The sequence below is a fragment of the Crocodylus porosus genome, unplaced genomic scaffold (assembly GCF_001723895.1).
Source record: "Crocodylus porosus isolate Cpor-Errol unplaced genomic scaffold, CroPor_comp1, whole genome shotgun sequence".
NCBI classification, from domain to species: Eukaryota; Metazoa; Chordata; order Crocodylia; family Crocodylidae; genus Crocodylus; species Crocodylus porosus.
Window position 1 is genome coordinate 4,872,952 of NW_017728906.1, and position 16,855 is coordinate 4,889,806.

The following is a 16,855-nucleotide window of genomic DNA, read 5'->3' on the forward strand; positions in this document are numbered from 1 at the left end:
GCAGCACTTGGTTCATCATTTACATGGATCTCAGGGCCACAAGTTTCTACATGATTGTGCGTAGGGGTTGTTGCTTCTCCAAAGGACCCGGCAGCATTTGTAAAGAAGCTTCACTACTCTTGCATTGCCTTGGAGGATTGGTCAGGAGCACAATCTCATCATGAAAATAATAGCCTCCAGAAGTCTTGTTTAGTTTGCCAAGAGATACAAGGGAAATTTCACCCACCACATATTCATAACAGGCAAATGCTGTTTGCATTGCTTTGGATCATAGGCTGTACAGGTTCTGTAAGATTGGGGAAGTGAACACTTTTCGTTCTACTCTGAGGATAAAAGAAATATCAGTGTACTCAAAACCAAAGACAAAGGCAGAGATCTTAGAACAGAAAAGAAAGTATCTTAATAGCTCACTTAAATAATAGATTAAAGATTAAAGAAATATGAAACAATGCTGAAGAAGGAAATATGTCTGCATTCAAACTCAATTTATGAATGACTGGATGAAGATGGCTTGGGGGAGGTGAGCTGCAATTAGTACAGTTGATGGAGAATATCACTGTGGTAGATAAAATGAAAACCTATCCTGAGTACAAATAATACTTTGGGCTTAATCCTTCTCATATGCTGATATTTTACACTAATGCAGTTTCCATTAGTGAAAAGTGAATCAGGATCCAACACTATCATCAAATGAAGACAGTTTGAGTCCATATTATATTTGAAGGAAATAATTGCTCCACTCATTACAAATACTTATTACATTTATTAATGAAAGCTATCCTATATTTCTGTTGCAGACACCAAAGCCAGATGAACTAATGACAATTAACAATTCACTCAACAAAAGCAGTCTCCTTCCACTTATAAAGCATCCCTAAACATTTTTTTTTTAATTAAAAGATATCAGGAAAATTATTTGCTTAAATATGCATTACATGCATCTCTCAGGGAAGTTCCACCACAATCATTGCTGGGAATATTTGCTATTGGTACTAATCATTTGTTGTTTTTGCCATGTGGTCACTTTAGCCATGGTGATCTAGCATCTGCTTCCTGAATTAATAATTCCCAGACCACAAATCACTTTTCCAGTGTATTAATTCAAACATATAAATATTCACATCAGCATTCATGTATGGGTGCATGTTGGCAAGGCTGGCTGTAACACTTTTTTCCCATCAATCTTTCACTGAAACAAAAAGGTTTCTGGTAGGAATGTCCATGACAACAAGTAAATGGGGTAGCATATCCTATTGGAATGAATTTGCAGTTTCTACCCAGATGAACACTTGTAAATCCCTTTTTAACCACTATTTACCCATCCTTATTTAGAATCATTCCACCTTTAGGAAACTACAAAACCTTCCCTATTAAAAATAGCCTTTGCATTAAACAAGTTATAATCACAATACTGGCACTATCAGACTTGATTTAATGAGGAAGGGGCTCAGATTCAGAGCTGGCTGGTGGCAGTAAAAATACCTATGTTACTGACACCCTCCCTGATTCTTTTTGTTTTTGCTTTCACAAGCCAACTTCAGTGAAATGACCTCCAATTCTCATTGGTACAAACAAGGTAACAATGAGATCCTCTAAGCAAAGAGTTACAAAAATTGCAAAGGCCCGTTAATATTTTCTGTACACGATCATCTATATTCACAGGGGTTGTTCATTGCATCCCACACCTCTTTAGTCTTTCACACTCCAATCAGCCTTTGATTGAGGTCATTAAACATTTTTCCCTTGCATTATTTACAGTTAAAATAGGGATAAAAGACATTTTAGTAAAGCTCAGTGATTAGGTTTTTTCCTGCTTCTGTTGAACAGAGAGGCACAAACAAAACTGAAAAAGGACCAGACATCAGCAGTGACCTTGAAATCCAGGTAGAGTGCACCATGTGAGTGTGAGAATGCAGTATGTACCTGTAAAACACCAACCCACAACTGTCATCCCACTCTGATTGTGAAAGCAGACTATGATTACAATACATACCATACATGCCCTTGAGAATTATCTTCACTGATAGCATGGGTAGCTTATTGATATCTAAGCATGTGAAGGACCATCAACTGCTCATATCTGATGGATGCTACTATTGCACTGGAAATGTAGGGAAGCCTGTCTCTAAAGTTTCAGCATCCTCTTAAAGATGAATTATCAATCATGGGTGCTCGTTGTAAAGAAATACTCATGCAAAAAAATACCTTTTCTTTGTACAAGTGCTGAATTAGCTATTGCTTTGTCAGCTAAAGAAAGTGCTGAGAAACTGTGAGGATGGATCACAGTCCAAACCCCTGCAAGTAGGGACTTTCTCACCATTTATGCATTATGGCTGAACTGATGTCAATTGAAGTCTCCATCCTACAAACACATATTTTTCTCATACCTTTATCGCACAATCCACAACTACTGCACCTGAAATGTGACAGCAGCAAATGAGGGACCCGGTGAGCACAGAAGAACAGTAAGGGGTTCCTGGACACAGTTCTTCAGTCTCGGTTTTCACATTTAAAAAGTCAGTCACGTCCCTAACTGTTAAGCTTACAAAGTAAACCTTCAAAATCTGAAGCGAGTGTGATAGATGCAGTGTTGACAGCCCTCACAGTTTTACGTGAATCTTACCATATTTGGTGTTTTAGCTGAAACTCCAGATACTAGAGGTAGGGGATTAGGTCAGTCTCTACATTCAATTAATAAAACAAAACTTGTTTCCATCCTTCACAGTTGCAGAGGAAAGTGTGCAAATTTGATTCAAGTGAAAAATCCAGAGGCTCCAAAACCAGAGGGCAAAGAAAAAGAATGCCTAAAATGATATGATATTGATTTTAAGGTAATCAAATTCCATCTCATTATATTAGTGGGTGAAGGGTGATTCTTGAATGTGTGGAGTTCCCACTGTTGCCTGAGTATGAAGAGAGCCTGCTACAACAGCAGCTCTGAGAATTACCCCACCTCCCCTTTATTTCACTGCTTGCTAACTCAAAAGCTACTGGCAATATTTAAATGTCAGCACAATGATTTCAAAGCTCCTCAAATAATTTAAGAAACAGGAGGAAGTGTCATCTTATAAAGATTTATGGTAGTATGAGCCAAAATGGGAATGATGATAAGGGCTTCAAACTGGGGCATGGAAAGTAAATTAAGAAGAGGTAGGTCCTTAATGCCACAGGACAGTGTTACACAGGGACATGTGATTCATTTTGTTTTTCTAAAGGCAGGCAACTCAACTTTCACAATCTTGAGAAAGTCATGAGGGAAGCAACTAAATGTTACAGCAAAGTGCATGGGAGTAGCTGTGAGGAGCCTACAAAGAGAGGCAGCAGGATATGAATAGACATAGCCTATGTATTCATAGGTAGTGTGTAATAATGTCAGACAACAATATGGATTGAATACGCTAGTAATGTTTTGCTGAGATTTCCCATTACCCCTGCTGTACCTCTACCAGCTGCAGCAAACAAGGGAGTGTCAGTTTAGCTGAAGGATATGTAGGTCGGCCTTTTAAACTTTATGCCAAGCTAACAGGACAATGCTTATAGTATGCAGCCTCTTTTAGTTGCTATCACTGATGGACCTGAACCAAAGTAAGCAAAATGGGAAATTTTGGCAAAAGCTTCCAGTAAATACAGCCTATAGTTCTGTTATACCTATTTATACAGAACTGTTTCACTAATGCCAAGACAGTTCCAACTATTCTCAGCTGTGTTTTTCAGCAAACTGCATCACAAGCAAAGCTCTCTAACAATTAGTTATGTTGGCAGCCAGCATTACATTGCAGCTAGTAAGACACATATAGTAACTGAATGTGACATGCCACTATAATGATGGATCAAACTAGGACATTTCAAAAGACAAAGTGTTCTGATATGAGAGGCTTAAAGAGGCACTAAAGAATTTATGGAGAACGAAACACAACTTTGGGGAGGGTGATGAAATTAGCTGTCTCACCAAAAGCAAACACTGAGCCAAATGGCAGGGCTCACATAATCCTATAGCACTGACAGACAGCCGTGTTGTGAAGTCTCATTGCATTCATCATCTTAATTAAAGTTGAGCTGAACTGATTTCATCATGTTAGTAACAGCAGAAACCTTCACTGAGAGCAGTTTAAAACATTTCAAAAGATTTAAGCTCTAGAAGTTTTTCTTTAAAATATGTATGACACGGTGCTAGTGAACAGAGCTAGCAAGTGGAATCTTTGACAAATTCTATGGATAATGGAAGTTTGATAAAGTTTTGTCAGTAGCATTTACTTCCTTCAACTATTTTTTGATTTTTTATTAGAAAACCGAAGAAAGGGAGAATTTCAGTGAAAAGTTTTTATTTGCCAAACACCCAAACCATTTCAGTTTTTGTGGGGGTTTTCTAGATGAAAAGTTAAATTTGCCTATTAATAATATCACACGCAATCCAACCAGCTCTATTATTGAGAAGATTAATGGCCTGATCTTATGGTTTGCTTAATGCCCCCAGCTTCCACTTAATATTAAGGAGACTGGAGAAATCTCAGCTCCTTAAAAGTGTAGCTAATCACCTTGTTGGATAAAACTTTGCCTATAGAAGAGCTTGGAACTAGCTAGGAGATATACTGGTAGGATGTCTATGTAACTGCCCATTGTGGACTGGGTGTGAAACGAGAGCCACTTGCAGGCAGTTTGTTGTTATGCTGTGTAGAGTTTCACCACTCTAAACAATGACGATGGAGACTGACTAAAGCAGGCTGTGTCCTGGGGTGGTCTGACAGTAAGTGAAAAACTAAGTTGTCTACAGATGCTTCCAAGGAGGGTATGATGAAATCCTTTTGCAACAGCATAGTAAACACTAGAGACTAGCAGTGCATGCACTGAGGAAGATAACCAAACTATACATCAATATATTAATATTGCTGGTGATACCTAAGGTTGAATCATTTTAAATTTGTGGTGTGAAATCCCTCAGAGTTTGGGAACCACTGCTCTAGAGCATATGCCAACAGTGAAATGGAATGAAGCCTAGAGGCAGCTCATGTACATATCATTATAAATAAAATGTGGACTGTGATTCGTCCTCAACTGTAGCTCTAGCACACTCTTCAGAGAGTAAATTAACATTATAAACACATGGTGGTGGACACCATGTACCAAATAGTCCAAGTATTTAATATCTCTTTAAGACAGCTTTCAGAATGAAGGAATTTAGTTTAAAGATGCTCATATGATAATTCTTTACCTGTTATAGAAAAAGTATTTTGGAAAGGATACATGATAGTCATTTTGGGATTGTAAAATCTAAGGAAGGGCCAAAAATGTTGTATACTAACCTCAAAAAAACCCCCAACATTCAAAATATGGGGTAAAATTTGTCACATATACCAAAGATTTGGGTAAGATAAGATAAAGAGTCAGTGATGATTATGCAGGAAAAAATTGAGTACAGTCACCATAAACTTGTTTGTATTGACTGGACTACTATTCTCTCTTCCCTGAGATATACGCACTAGATGTTACTATAACCAAATAGGTATTTATGTCTACCAAGTCCATTTTTGCTAGATGTGCTATATCTGACGTGATGATGCATGATCAGGAGCCATAGTTTAACTGCTCTACAATGACATACAGATTTGGACATACTGAACACCGGTAGAAAATGTTGCCAAAATTAAAAAGTGCTTATTTAAACGGTTGTAAAGTCAGACTCTGATCTGAATCAAACACTTCTAAATTACAGCATGTCATCAGTAATGTGTGGCTTGTTACCTGTGCTGGCACAGGGTTCAACACAGCACTGTCAAAAACAGATGTCAGAGCCCCTCAGGACTTGCATAAATATGTAAGTTGGGGGTCTACCCAATTTGAGAAGGCAAGTGGATGATTTTACAGACAGATTGCAGGGCAGGGCACCAGTTTTACAAGCTTATTGCAGCGGACCTCCCTACCCCATGCCTCTGATTTACCGAGGTCACCAGTGGCCCTGCATCCCACCACTGATTGCCAGAGGGCTGTCTGACATGTAACCCCACCCTGCACTGCTGATTGGTAGAGAGGGGCAGGGCCACACAACAGATAGCCCTCTCAGCCAATCACCACCAAGGGGCAGAGGTAGCAGCCATCTTGCCTACTCCCCTTCATGCTAGCACCTTCTCCAAGCCCTGGAGTGGTGGGAGATAAGGAGCACTGAGCCAGCCATTTTGCTCAGATGGGCAACCACCTGGCTACAACAGGCTAAAATAGCTGAGCTCCAGGACATGGCACAACCAGAAAATAACATACTTAAGGCTGCCTGAGAACATCAGCCTAGATGTTTCAGAAGAGACCCACAGGCATATGTGGCAATACAGGGCACCTAAAAAATGAATGCGTGTTGCTAGCTATTACAGGATTTCAAATGCTATTGGATTAATGCTGATTGTTAATTGTCATCCCTGTTAGTTTTACTTGGAAGGTATGGGGATCTGGATCTTTAAGAGGTGGTGGCTTGCCCCATTTGGATCAGATTGTCATCTTATGCACCAGTTTATAATGCTAATCAAATAGAAATTTGCCTTGCCTCTGAGTGATCACTGAATAACATGTAGTTTGAGTCTGATGGGACCCAGTAGATCCAGACTCTATTACCTGCTCAGCATCAGACAGTAGGAAAATAAAAATTATCCATAGCCCATCTACACATCCCACAATTAATTTATTTAAGTCTTTAAAGAGGAACATTTTAAGATTTATGAGATTTCCGCTACATTGTCTCTGTTAATGTGGCAGATTTTAGTGTTTGTGTGACCCCGATCAAATTACTTAAACCCAGATACTTAGAGTGTTTCGGTATTTAACTGATACTGAAATTATATCAGGTAGGTGATTGCTTTTACAAAACTGGTCATAGGGTCCAAGCAGGCTTCGCCCTTGTGCCACCATAAAAATGTTTATAGTGGCACAAGCTGTGAGCAAACAGACACTCTAACCCCTTGTCATGCTCAAAGTGCCCCTCAAAATTGCTGCAACCAAAGGTAGTCACAGTTTTGGCACTTTAAATGAGAGGATGCCCATTTGCTTATTGAGCACCACAGGAAATTCCCCTGCGGGGGGGTGGGGGGGGACTCCCACAGCATGCATATCAGGCTGCCACACCCTGACTGGGGGTACATGTCCAGAGACTGCTGCTCCCTGACTTCGGGCACAGCACCCAGGGCCATAGTCCCACAGGATCAGACCCCTGAGCAGCAGGGACCAATGTAGGGACCAATGCTGCTGCAGTACAATGGCCCTGGTGACATCAGTAAATGCCAGTGAAGTGTATCAGCTGTGCTGAGACGCATCCTGGCACAGCTGATCCTGCTCCAACGGCGCTGTCTGTTTATAGCCTTAGACCCCCTTTCCTCCCATTTCCCTAACTATAGAAGTGGAGACAATATTTTTCTACCTCACTGGGGTACTACGAAGACAAATAAATACAGGAAAGATTGTGATATTCCCAGACACTATGTATGGCAGGGAAGAAATGTAACATATTTCATGCTGCATACAAATACATAATAGACAAACAGGTGCGGCATAACTTTTACAAGATGCCTGAGACTGTCAATGAAGGATTTCACTTGAAACACATTACACAGTATGAGTCCAAATATGTACAATAAAAAGTAAATCTAACGTCAGGCCCCTGTGTTTCCCGACTAGGATATACTGCAATGCCTGACAGTTATGCAAACCACAAAAAAAAAGAAAAGAAAATCAAAAGGCCACTGGCTTTCTAAAGCCCATTTATAGAATACATACACCGAAGGCCAAGAGTGTAAGGTGTTTCCACATCCATACTGTCTCAGCAAAGCATGGGCCTTTGGTACACAGTAATGTAAGTGACAGAGCAGAGTGTGTACCTACTGAAAATGGAAACATTCAAACAGAAACCAATGATTTTTTGCTAGAGCAGACTACAGCTATCATTTCTGTCCTCTAGCGTAACTAGATGGTTCTCCTGCAGTTCCAAGCATTTATTCACCACAGATATATTTTTAAATTGGAGCTGATGCAAAGAGCTCAAAGAACTGATTCTGCCCCTCAGCACTGAACAGATACCATAAAGGAGATGACATGGGATGAGGAGAATTTCCTCTGACACTGAAACATTATGCAGCCAATGTAGCCAGGGATAAGGCCAGAGGATGGAAGGATTTTGAGGTAGAGGTCCTCAAGGCAAGGAGGATCTTGGGCCAATAGGCAACTATGAAGAGGCTGCTCTAAGTTTAGAGTGACCCCAGGGTTGCTCAGACTTAAATGAAGGGGAAGGTATATTAGCTTCCATAGCAGTAGAGGAAAAACCAGCACTGGAAAGGTGCCACATCCTCTCCCATTCTTGTGCTCTGAATTACACTTTATGCACTGTGTCCCTCCAGAAGTACAGCAAAAATCTGCCCCTCGGATTCTCTTTCATTGTTAACCAGTGGTCTCAGGATAAATGGCATCTCTATTGCAGCAGCACCCTCTATTTTATGGACAGACAAGGTTCTTTGGGTGAATGTGATATCTTTTATTAGACTAACTAAATATTTGTAAAAATTGTTCTTTGCAAGCTTTTAGGTACAAACACCCTTCTTAGTTGGTCTAATAAAAGATATCACATTTACTTAGAGAACCTTGTCTGCCTATGCCCTTAGACGAACACAGCTATAACCAACACCCGTGAAACATGGAAGATATCTATATTATGTAAGTATTTATCTTCCAATCATCCCTGCAGCGTCTGAATTCTTATTGGGAATTAAGGGCTCTCAGATCCTTGCAGGAAGCACTTAGTAGCTTCCATGATCTCTGGCTCCTGCTTTGGGATGATGATAAAAATCCAGCTGCTCACTTGCAGCTGCAGCAGCAGTGCCCCTTTAACTGAACTCTCCTTTGATATTCCAAGCCCCGCTGAGCCTGTGGAAATCAGGTTCATAACAGCAGCTGCAGCCATTAGCTTTCTCTTTTGTGATTTCCATCATTATCATGCTGTTTGCGAACTTCATTTTAAATGACTAGACTATGGGCTAGGAAAGATGAGACTTCAGTGAGATAAAGCACATGTAACATACAAAAAAAGTATGACAAATCGCAATGGCAAGGTTGGGTTAATAGCTTGTTAGCTAGTGAAATGAAATCGCTGCTGAGAGAAAACTGACAGCATTATATGCTCACAGCCCTTTGACGGAGACAAGAGACAGAGGCGATGAAGCCCCTTCCCTTTCATCCCACATGCTGGTTTAGTGCACGCAAGTCATTACACTTAGAACAAAACCACCAGCGTTGTATAGGAAAACTGCACCCACTTGGCTCCAGCCAGCAGGATTGAAGTCCAGCCAGCAAGGAGCAAAGATGACTGTGGAGAAAAGCCTGAGCCACGCTTCGAAGAAGTATTTAATTTTAAATGGCATTTCTGGGAGTAGCGCTTCAAAGCAATGGTTTGTTATTCTTCACACACAACACAAAGAACAGCCATGGCCTAAAATTACTCTTATTTGAATATAAAGCACATAGCAAAAAAGACAAAAAATGCATACGCCTGTCTAAGGCCTGCTCTACACCTCTTAATTGGACTGGTAGCCTTATTTCCTGTAGAGGTGGGGGGTTTTCACTGATATAATTATGCCAGTGCAAGCCCTAATGAACAATTCTGCATTGTGCTAAGAAGCATTACAATGGAGCACAGCATGAATCCTCTATGTGCTGCTTCCCGCAAAACGGGTGCGGTGCAAGATGGCTGCCTTGGAGTGGCACTGTGCATGTGCCATTCAGCATACCTGGGAGTGAATGAACTGACATGCACCCAGAATATCTACAGTGGCACTTCTCCTGGTGCCCCACTCCCCTGCCCATCGCCTAAGCAGGGAATGCTGGCAGGGAGTGCACCAGTGCTCTTAGGGGGTGCATGTGCACCCCCATGCATCCACTATGCATCACCACTGGCTCTTGGAATACAAGGGGCCAGACAACACAGTCCTCAGTGCACAGCTTCCTAGAAAGCATATACTTGGATAGGCCAAGAACATGGCGTGGTGCCACAGCACATGGCCAGGCACTGACAAGGAGAGTTAAAGATACTTGATGACAACATACCAAAACAGTACAGTTGATTTTTTGTTTTTGGGGTGAGGGGTCAGGGAGAGGAGGAACTTGGCATAAGAATATATCTCTTTGTTTCCCACACCCATACCATCCCATTGCTTACATAGTTCTGTCTTTGAAAGAGAGGTGATTAGTCATGTTAGCCTGAAGTCAGGCAGAAGGTAGGGCAGGGTGGCTGCCTTACAGACCAGTTAGTCTTTGAAAGAGAAGGCCATTTACAGAGCAATGCTCTGGACAGGGATGATGATTATTATAGCCAATTAAGTTTCTTTACCAGTCTAAAAGCACAGTGTCCCGGGGCGCGGCAAAGGCACGAACCCCAAAGGGTCCAAGAGAGACCCTGGGGGGAAGCACACCACTGGGAAAGGAAAGAATAAACAAAAACAATTTACCAGCAGCAGGAATCGCAGTGGGGCTAGAAGCGGCGGCAGGAATCGCGCCGGAGCGGAAAGCGGCGGCGGGACCCACGCGACTCATTAGCTGCAGTTTGTTTAAAGGAGAAACAGCTGGGGGAGAGGGGGAGGAGAACCAGCTCAGGGGGATAAGAAGGGAGAGTCAGTGGGCGGAAGGGGAGGAGAGGCGGCAAGAGAGCCTGGGGAGAAGAGCTCCAGAGTGCACTAGGAAGATGGAGGAGCTAGGGAACGTTGCTTTCGACTCAGGAGGAATCTGAATTGTGCCCAGGGGAAGACGCTGCCGTCAGACCTGACAAGACCCAGGTGTCCCGACTGTATGTAACCCTGGGGGCGCATGGAGAGCCGAGGCTAAAGGCTTCGTCAACTCAGGTGGAGGTCGACGGACATAAGAATTAAGAGGGGATCCTTACAGGAGGATGGACTGAGACCCCATGTCCGGGACAAAGGACCCTGACCGAAGCTTATTAAAGGAAGATTCCTTTGCCAGGGAGCTTAGCATATTTCATGGGGGGGAATCCATGGCATTGCCCGGTACCCTACAAGGGGAAGGGCATTTAGATTAAGGGAGATAGCATTGCAGTAGGCATACCTAAACATTGGCCTAGGAAAGGTTGTGGAGGGACCTGTAGAAGCTTCCTGTAGCCTTGTGGTTAGTTTATTATTTTTGTCATTACTATTGTTGCTTGTTCGTTAGTGTTATTATCTTTATTATTATTGTTTGGGGCTCTAAAGTTAGAGGGAGCCAAGGTCACTAAAGGTCAGACTAGCCATGAAGGAACCAGGGCTTCCTGGGCCCCTGCGTGAGCCTAGCTGGAACCCAGAGGGACCCTACATCAAGTGAAGAGTCGGCCGTCGGCAACCACAATAGCACACCGCTGAGGCTGGGTCTAGGACGAGGTACAGGGGAGGTTGGAGCCTCGCAAAGAACATCACGGGAGGCAGCCGGCATCAGGCAATTGGACCCCTCCACCACTGAAATATCATCGAAGTCATGGCAGGCAGGATAAGGAGGGGGAAGACTGCCTGAAATGGGAGATCGTGGGCCACTCCCTTAAGGGACAGAGCGAAAGGTTACCACCAGGTCCCTGGGCAAGGCGGCAAGGGATTGTATGATCGAGGCCCGGCGGGTGCACACAGGTTCCTTACTTGACCACTTAGTTTTCCCTGTCAGCAACAGCCCTTCACACGTGTGCTTCCAGCCGTCCGCTGTTTGGCAGGGCTGAAGTTCTGCAACCCTGGGGAAACACAGCACACTGTTTGCCTTGCTCCTGCACAGCTAATTGTCTTGGATGACTCTTTATTTATATACATAATTTACTCAGTGGCAATTGCCAAGAAGGCACCTGGGCCCTGTGCATAATATAATAATGAAATGCTGGCTCTAATGACCCATACACAATGCGCAGGGCACCAACACCTCCTCTAATTCCCTTACCCATCTGTGCTGAAGGGTAGATTAAATGTTGAATGGTTAATGCTGGAAAGATCCAGAAAGGAGTGACTTACTAGCCCTGAAAACAACTCCAGAGGGGATTCTTATGGGCATGTGAAGGGACAATACTCTGCAGCTGCGACTTCATTGCTGAGGTCTATTTACATTATTTTCACTTGCGTAATAGCCCTGTACGTCTCTATTACAGCTGGTTGAATTATTTGTCACAAACAGTTTATCCATCATATTTAAACTGTTTTCCGGTTTCAATTGTAAAACACTTGGGGCCATGTTTTAAGACAGACTAATATTTTGGTCACTTGGGTTTGTTTAGCACATACCTTGGGCAAAACTGCTTCAATCTACCGATTGTTCGGGTTTCATTCCTAACTTTGTGCTTAACCACAGAAACATAACTTCAATTACATATATTTTTGGAAGGAATGAGCTGATTTTCATAGATTTCATAGACATTAGGGCTGGAAGGGACCTCAGAAGATCAATGCAAAGTTTTCAGAACACCAGACCATAATCTAATCTTATACAAGCTTAGACTTCCAAACCCTTTTAAATCCATTAAAGGTAACAGATGTTTTTGACTGATGTGTTTTTATATCCTAGGTGTCCCAAGAGAGGCATTGTGAGCTTTGAATACAAATTAAGAGATTTTATTCTCATCAGGAATATGACAGCTGTTTTTGTTTGACATAGTATATTAACTCATTGTTTGACATAGTATATTTAAAAAAAATCAAAAAATTGAAATACTGAGAACAAGTTAGTCAAAATATAGTTTGAGTCTCTGTAGTGTATACTTTATCTACCAGTAAATCTCCCAATAACTTTATTTTGTATATAACATAGCCAAAGAGTGTTTATATTTTATAGCAAGGAATCATCTGTTAAAAAAAGATCTACCTTGGTATCATTCATCACAATTCTCTCTAGGTTTCACAAGTCTCCAGAAACATCTAGGGATCCCATCCTGCACCACTTTTGTGAATAACCCTTCTTTGCACATGTAGTCCTACTGGTATCCAAGATTTGAATTTTCTGGATTCAGGATTTTTGCAGGATGAGGATCAATTTAGTAGCATGGTGGCCTATGGGCACTTGAAAAGTGATCAGAGGTGAAATTTAAAAACAATGTTTGTGGTGTCATTGTCCATGCTTTCCTTGTTCTGTGGATAGAGGACTTTTGTCTCTAAGAGTGTCAGTTCAGAACTGCTGCACACAAATAAAATTGCAAGTAGACTAATTGTTATGTTCCTGTGCTAAGATAGTGTGCGCCAAATCTAAGCCTGGAATATTAATTCTGTATCCAAGTCATATATGAGCAATATTTTTGCCAGGTGTTCTTGGCAGCAACAACAGCCCAATTCAAATACCTAGGGGTTCTTCTAAAATGTAATACACACCACCAGATCAGATCCCCGCACAGGAAACTACAGAAAAATTAAAGAGCTTCCCTTGCCGCTTTAAACAGCCTAAGACCTTCCTTCTTGCCAGCACTAAGTCTGGGTGTAAAACAAGGAAAACTCTGCGGAGAAAGTAAAAAAGCAATGCTGCATTAAGTGTATGTGGTGGGGGCAGGGAAAGCATTAAACCAACCGTATGTGTATACAAAAAATAAATAAATGTCTGTACCCATAGTACCTTTAGCAGTAGGTCTTTGCTTTGGTTTTCTGAGCAGCCTATTGCTATTTCTCCCCTCCCCAGCAACACACTCATAGTTTGTTGTCAATCATCAACAAAGCCCTACTAGACAATATGTGTATGCAGATTTGCCTGCAGCCCATTAGGGAAAGATGGTCGATCCAGTGCTGAGCCGCTGTGTTGTGTCCATCTGTCTCCATACCATCGACCACCACTACAGTCTGTCTGCGCCTGTCTGATTTGACCCTGACCACCACCACCAGCCCCACCACCTCCCTTGGCTACAGCAACTTCAGCTCTGTGCATTCTGGGTATGGAAAAGCCGCCCTCACTGGCATTTGCTCAGCTGTGTTGCTTCAACTTTGCCACTTGCATCAGCCACAGAGCCATCCACCCTCATGTCTACACAACGTTATCGCTTCTAGGGATCTTTCTGGATCAAAGTCTGCAGCTCACAGGATAACACCCCTTTTGCCATTTCCCCTTGTTCTTGTTCATCCCTGTGCTCTCCTACCCAGGAGGGACATGACTGAGTTACTCATTATGGTGAACACTTCTCAGGCATATTAAGTATGGTTATATTGCTTGTAAGTCACATAATAAGGATATCACCAGTTCCTTTACTTCAGAACCTAAATGAATGTTAGTATGGGGTATCACTTGTGCAGATGAAGCCTCCCTTCAGTTTATTAATAGATGACAGCAGAGAGCTCCTTAACTATGATTCTCCATACCACTCAGCACATCTATACATATATTATGCACCCCTTTGTAAAGCACATTGGAGCACAACCTAGTAAGCACCTAGATAGACAGTGGCAGTTTGTCATACAGCACATGAGGGAAATACGAGTAGGCACTCACAAAGCTACAGAGGCTTCATATTGCTAGGTGACTTCACAAGAAGTGTGACAAGATCTATATAATGAACACCCAGCCAGAGGAAAGAGGACTAAGGGAGTTTCTTTGTTGAGAAAAAAAAAATCTGCCTAACCATAGAGCATGTAGGAGAGGTGCTGCTCCTGATGGAACAGGCTGACAGTTTGGGCTCATTACGGAAAGAGCATTTGGGTCCTGAGGCACATGTGAGGAAAGAAGACTTTCACCCACAGGACCTAGTACTGAACAGCATGAAGAATGGGAAACTCTGTACCTGATCCATTTTGGACTTGCCAGAGCATTGCTGTCATGTTCCCTTGAGAATCGGGAGAGAAATCCTGACACTCACTGAAGTCAATGGGAATTTTTACAGCTAATTTAAATGGAAATAGGGTTTTATTGCTGCAGTATATGTTTATGAGCTACCTCTCCCCCACTCCCTCCCTGCCCCTTGGTCCCCCATGGAATCAAGAATAAGGCCCTGTTTCCTACCAACAACATGTGGAAGTGCCGGCACTTTCATCATGCCGCTGGTGCACTCAGTGACTGGCCACTGGGAGACTCTGCCTCCAGTCACCGGCTGGCCACTGGAGAATCCCCCTATCCCCAAAACCATGCTCTGCTGGTGCCCCCCAGACTCTGGAGGCAGTCTGGGGGGCACCAGTCACACATGCTAACTACTGTTTCAAGCCTCAACGTGAGCTAAGATGTCAGCAAGACCTTGGCAGCTCTGGGCAGCCACAATACTGCTTGATATTAAATGTTAATATCCCAAGAACATAAAGAGGTTAAAACGTTAGGTGGAGATCTTGTTAATTCCACTTTTCAAAGAAGAACAATCCGCTGTTCCTAACTTGGCAGTCGTGAGTTATAACTCCTTAGTCATAAAGTAAAACCCAGTCCATTACATTTTCTCTCTGAGCCAAGCAGGCCACAGTATACAGTTCTCCATTTGAACAGTTTGATTGATGATCAGACTCATTTCAATTCATATCCTCTCCTCTACTTCCCAACAAAGCTCTAAACCTAGCGCTAAGGCTAAAAAGCATGACAAATCATACCCACTTCTTATTATTTGGTAAATGGCTCTTACATTATTGCTTTTTGACAGAGTCATCATCTTTCACACTGCTTTTGCATCCAATAAGCCCCTGTACTTTAACTACCCATATGTCTGCTGCCGTCTGGGATACAGCCTTATTAGCTTATCAGCTCCCCATTATGTAATATGCTAGCCTTTGTTCTTTTCTGCAAGTATTTACTAACCTACAAGTCTATTTTACCTGTGGCTTTATTAAGAACAATTATTCCCTGAGACTAACAGAGATTTAGAAAGCATGGCTGAAGGGTTCTAAGGTTATAAAGCCCAAATCCAAAGAATAAAATCTGACAACTAGGATCCTTAGACAACAAAGAAGAACACAGGTCCATGATGCTCCTCCGTCTGTCCAAGGTATCAACATTGCTCCCATGTACTAGCAAGCCACCCCTGCCCAAGTACTGTGGTATCATACAAGATTAAAGGATGGAGAAAGAGAAACCTCCCAAAAATTTAAATGGGATGCAACCCAGGGTCTGCAGCAGCTTGGCAGAATGGCCCAGTGAAACCACCACTTAATAGGGTGCAAGGAGGAAAGGTTTCTCTTCCCAGTTCTGGCACTCACTCACAATGCTGGCATTGAGCAATCCACTTCACCTCTGTGCTTTGGTATCCCCATTTGTAAAACAAAAGGTGATATGTTCCCAACTTTATTTGGCATTTTTATTTCCCTGGCTGGCTTAAAATTGCTGCAGAAACCTGATTCAGTGAAATCAGGCATTCTGCATCCAAAAGCTTGTCTAATGTCTATTTCAACTATATAGGTGATCTAATAAAAGACCTTGCCAAACAAATCCTGCTTTTCACAGTTCCCTGGGACCATCACGGCTACAACAATACTACGAAAAACACACCGTATCTGATTTAGTTAAATCTTAGAGAAGATTGATTTCTCTGCTTTAGTCTTAACATTAATCTGGGCAACCTAGTATTTTCTCACAGAAACTTGTTTGTCTGACCATGCCCATAGATACATCACAGGGAGAGAATTCATGTCTGTCTCCCATATATTGTAAATCAGATGCAGGTTTATTTTTTCTCCAAAAATTCTCTCTTGCTCTCTGTCTGTCTCATACATAGACAGACACAAAGTTTAGGCTGAGCAGTTGGGATTATGTGTGCGTCTGTGTGTGTGTGATTTCAGCTACCGCTTAAGTTGGCAATTTCATAGACTTCATAGACATTAGGGCTGGAAGGGACCTCGGAAGATCATTGAGTCCAGCCCCCCGCCCAAAGGAAGTCAGCTGGGGTCATAGGATCCCAGCAAGATAAGCATCCAATTTGCTCTTGAAGGCATTC

At 42.3% G+C, this 16,855-nt stretch overlaps 1 long non-coding RNA gene across 1 annotated transcript in view; it reads right to left on the reverse strand.

The window, feature by feature from the left end:
* Positions 1 to 13,617, reverse strand: part of LOC109305624 — a 105,369-nt gene extending 91,752 nt beyond the window's left edge. Inside the window, exons 1-2 of the long non-coding RNA XR_002099655.1 lie at positions 13,579 to 13,617; positions 11,637 to 11,725 (exon numbers count right to left, since the gene is read on the reverse strand). This is a non-coding gene — a long non-coding RNA (uncharacterized LOC109305624). The remainder of the gene's footprint in view (positions 1 to 11,636; positions 11,726 to 13,578) is intronic.
* Positions 13,618 to 16,855: the final 3,238 nt, after the last annotated feature.